Below are 5223 nucleotides of genomic sequence, written 5' to 3' on the forward strand. Positions count from 1 at the left end.
CTGGGCATGGTGGCTCATGCCTGTAATCCTAGCGCTTTGGGAGGCCGAGGCAGGTGGATCACGAGGTCAGGAGTTCAAGACGAGCCTGACCAACATGGTGAAACCCCGTCTCTACTAAAAATACAAAAATTAGCCGAGCGTGATGGTGGGCGCCTGTAATCCCAGCTACTCAGGAGGCTGATATGGGGGAATTGCTTGAACCCAGGAGGCAGAGGTTGCAGTGAGACGAGATCCAGCCACTGCACTTCAGCCTGGGCAACAGAGTGACACTCTGTCTTTAAAAAAAAAAAAAAAATCTAGGCGGCCACCACCTAAGCGGGAGCTGCCAAAATGAAGTTCAATCCCTTTGTGACTTCCAACCAAAGCAAGAATCGCAAAAGGCATTTCAGTGCACTATCCCACATTCGCAGGAAGATTATGTCCTCCCCTTTTTCCAAAGAGCTGAGACAGAAGTACAACGTGTGATCCATGCCCATCCAAAAGGATGATGAAATTCAGGTTATACGGGGACACTATGAAGGTCAGCAAATTGACAAAGCAGTCCAGGTTTACAGGAAGAAATCCGTAATCTACACTGAACCGGTGCAGCGGGAAAAGGCTAATGGCGCAACTGTCCATGTAGGCATTCACCCCAGCAAGGTGGTTATCACTAGGCTAAAACTGGACAAAGACCACAAAAAGATTCTTGAACAGAAAGCCAAATCTCGCCAAGTAGGAAAAGAAAAGGACAAATACAAGGAAGAAACAATTGAGAAGATGCAGGAATAAAGTAACCTTATGTACAAGCTTTGATTAAAACTTGAGGAAAAAAAATCTATTTACAATGGCATCAAAAGGAATAAAATACTTGAGAATAAATTTAAGAAAAGAAGTGTAAGCCTTGTACAGTGAAAACTACAAAACAGCATTGCTAGAAATTGAAGAAGACTTAAATGGAAACACAACCATGGATTAGGAGACATAATACTGTTAAGATGGCGATACTCTTCAAACTGATCTACATATTTAATACAATTCTATCAGAAACCCAGATGGATTTTTTGAATACAATGGCAAGCTGACTTTAAATTCAAATGGAAATGTAGCTGGGCTTGGTGGCTCATACTTGTAATCCCAGCACTTTCGGAGGTCAAGGCAGGTGGATCATGAGGTCAGGAGTTCAAAACCAGCCTGGCCAAGATGGTGAAACCCCATCTATACTAAAAATACAAAACTTAGCTAGGTGTGGTGGCAGGTGCCTATAATCCCAGCTAGTGGGAAGACTGAAGCAGGAGAATCACTTGGACCCAGGGGGGCAGAGGTTGTAGTGAGCCAAGATTGTGCCACTACACTCCAGCCTGGGCAACAGAGTGAAACTCCATCTAAAAAAAAGAAGAAAAAAAATTCATATGGAAATGCAAGGGACTCAGAATGGCTCAAACAATCTTGAAAAAACAAAGTTGGAATACTCACTTCTTAATTTCAAAACAATAAAAATGACAGTAATCATGACTGTAGTACTGGCAACAGGATACATATGTAGATCAGTGGAACAGAATTGACAATCCAGAAACAGAACTACACATTTATGGGCAATTAATTTTCAACAAGGGTTCCAAGACAATTTACTGGTGAAAGAATCTTTAACAAATGGTGAGGAGGTAACTGGATATAAGCATGCAAAACGAAGCTGGGCTCTTTCATCACACCATACTCAAAGTTAACTCAAAATGGATCAAAGACCTAAGTGTAAAAAGCTAACACTATGAATGCTTAGAAGACATAGGTGTAAATCTTAGTAATCTTAGATCAGGCGAGGGTTTCTTAGATGTGATATTTAAAACAAAGCAACCAAAGAAAATAGATAAAATGGTGTTCATCAAAATTTTAAAAGACTTGTGTGTTTCAAAGGACACTATCAGGAAAATGAATATACAATCTACGTAATGGGAAAAAATATTTGCAAATCATATATCTGATAAAGGCCTAATATCTAAATCGTATAAAGAATTCTTACAATTCAGCAACAAAATTTCAAGTCAATTTGAAAATAGAACAAAAAACTTTAATTGGCATTTCCTTCAAAGAAGATATGCAAATAGCCAGTAAGCAGCTAAAGAGGTGTTCAGTATCCTTAGTCATTAGGAAAATGCAAGTCTAAACCACATTAAGATACCACTTTATACAAATATTATTTTTAAAAAGATGGAAAATAAAAAGTGTGGGTGAGGATATGAAGAAACTAGAGGCCTCATATATTGCTGGTGGGAATGTAAATATTGTAGTGGCTTTGGAAAACAAAGCCTGCCACCTGCCACCTGCCACCACACCTAGCTAATTTGTAGTTTCTCCAAAATTAAAACATAGACTTACTATATGACCCAGCAGTTCCACTTCTAAGCATATAACCAAGAGAATTAAAAACATGTTTATGCAAAAACTAGTATGCTAATGTTCACTGCAACATTTTTTACCCAAAAAGTAGAAACAACCTGAGTATCTCTTAGCAGTGAATAGATAAACAAAATGTTGTATATTTATACCATAGAACATTATTCTAAAAAGCAATGAGGAATTGGTATGTGGCATAACATGAATAGACCTTGAAAACATATTAGTAGGTGAAAGAAGCCAGACACAAAAGGCCACAAGTTGTGTAATTTCATCCGTTAATATATAAAATGTCCACAATAAGTAAATTCATAGAACCAAAAAGTTGATAATTGGTTGCCAGAAAATGGGGGGAAGAGAAATGGGGATTAACTGCTTGTAGGTATAGGGCTTCTTTTTGGGGTGATGAATACATTTTGGAATTAGGTAGCTGGTGATAGTTTGCATAACTTTGTGAATCCACTAAAAACCATTGAGTCATGCACTTTAGAATGGTGAATTTTATAGTATATGAAAAATATACCTCAATTTTTAAAGAGAAAAACATAATGCCAAGAAAGTTGTAAGAGTTGTCACCAACACTTGTTATTTCCCATCTTTTTAATGTTTTGTATAAAGTGGTATCTTACTGTGGTTTTGATTTGCATTTTCCTAATGACTAATGATGTTGAACACCTCTTTGGGTGCTAACTGGCTATTTGCATATCTTCTTTGAAGAAATGCCAATTAAAGTTTTTGTCTAATTTTTAAATTGACTTGCCATTATTGTTCTGTGGTGCCAAGAGAACAATAAATACATTACTCCAGAAAGAGAAACAAATATATATGGAAATATATTTGTTAAAGGTTGCATTAAAATCAATGAAAGAAGTAAATTCTTTAACAACTTGTGTTCACAATATTGCCTTTTCATGTGGAAGAAAGTAAAATTAGAATCTCACTTTTCACCACATAAATGAACCCCAGTGGGATCTCTATATAACAAATAAAACTATAAAATATTAATACAATTTAGGAAAATGTTGTGTAGCCGGAGCTCAGGATGACCTTCTTAATTGAAAAAGTTAAAATCCATAGGGGAAATAATTTTTTGTTTTTTAAAATAGCATTTAACAAGTGTGTGACAATAAACATCATACGCAATAGCAGGAGAAGATGGAAAGTAAATATCTACAGCTGAAATGTCAAAGTATTGCTCTCCCTAATACAAAGCTGAGAAACAGAAACTTTTAATGACCAATAGAGAGATAGGAGGTAGAAATATGACATTTTGTAAGCTGGAGAAAATAAAAGTATTAGGATAAGAGAACTTCTCCACTGTCGAACATTATTATGAGTCTGCCTGTAGTGTAGTCTGTCTAAGTATCTCTTAGCAGTGAATAGATAAACAAAATGTTGTATATTTATACCATAGAACATTATTCTAAAAATCAATGAGGAATTGATACGTGGCATAACATATCAATTTCTGGGGTTCTTACCTTCTAGCTAGAACTACTTAGGAAATTTTTGCCTCATCTTGATGGAAATCTTATTTTGTTTTTCTGGCCAGGAGATTTTATTTACAATAAAGTCTTATTTTCCTTTCTGGGCTTAGAGAATTGGGGTTCACATTAGTCTGCTAAAGTGCCACAGTAAAACACTGTAGGCTGGGTAGCTTAAACATCAAGCTATTATTTCTTCCAAGTTCTGAAGACAGGAAGTCCAAGATCAAGGTTCTGTCCACTTTGATTTCTGGTCAGGGCTACCTTCCTGGATTGCAGATGGCCAACTTCTCATAGGCACTTGGAGAGAGAAAGCTCTCTGATTACCTCTTTGTATAAAGACATTAGTCTTATGGGATTAGGGCCCCGATCTTACGGTCCCATTTAATCTTAATTACCTTCTTAAAGGCACACATAGTTGCACTGAAGATTAGGGCTTCAATGTATAAATGTTAGGAGGACACAAACATTCAGTCTATAACAGTTCTCCTGCGCTATTTCTGCTTCAAAGCGCTACACTCTTGCTGAGGCAGTGAGTCTAGGGGCTCTGACTATATGTGAGAGGGAAGAGAAAAGTCAGGCACAAGTATCTCAAAAGTATTATCTCACTACATTTGGAGTAAGAAATTGTGAAATAAATTTGAATATTCAGTTAGGGAGAGAGTTACCACATCATAATAAACAAATACTAGAGAATATTGTGAAGGTCTTTAAAAGCATGAACCATATATGCATTGACCTGGAACTCATAGCAACAACATCATAAAACAAAAGCAAATCACAAAATAATATGTACAGAGGAATCTCATTTGTATTAAAAATTAAATCAAAACCTTTACGTTGGTACACAGATATACCAGAAAAGGTATGAATGAGAAGTGCAAGTCGCCACTGAAGTGGTATTGGAGATGTGCAGTAGAAACTGTTAATTTCCCTCTGAATAAATTGCTGCCTTATGAGTTATTACAATGTGCAGGTTGTCATTCAAATGACTGGAATTTTAAAAAATAAAAAGATGACCAAAGGACACTGTAGTCAAGGAGAGAGAATGAGAACAGTCTGAGATTGATGCAGCACGGTCATGTGTCTGTCCCCATGGGTGTTAAAACCAGGGTGATACTCACCATGCAGGCCGTGGGCCTTAGCTTTATTATCCAGAAACTGGATTTGGTTTTTCTATCCAAACAGAACGGACTGACCTCTTGGGGTCAGACTACTAACCAAGTCTACAAAACAAGAATACATATTAATAGGATAGTAATTCTAGAATACTGATTTATTGATATCCAATGGGGGAAAATTTCTCCAATTTGTCACACACTTATTTGCATCTGGCTTCCAAAGTACCCTCCTACTATCAGGGTACTCA

At 36.8% G+C, this 5223-nt stretch overlaps 1 pseudogene; it reads left to right on the top strand.

The window, feature by feature from the left end:
* The first annotated feature begins 242 nt into the window (after positions 1–242).
* Positions 243–803, top strand: LOC116563385 (annotated as a pseudogene).
* The last annotated feature ends 4420 nt before the right edge of the window (positions 804–5223 follow it).

Source organism: Sapajus apella, unplaced genomic scaffold (assembly GCF_009761245.1).
Source record: "Sapajus apella isolate SASKATOON/1434 unplaced genomic scaffold, GSC_monkey_1.0 scaffold35, whole genome shotgun sequence".
In the NCBI taxonomy this organism is placed as follows: domain Eukaryota; kingdom Metazoa; phylum Chordata; class Mammalia; order Primates; family Cebidae; genus Sapajus; species Sapajus apella.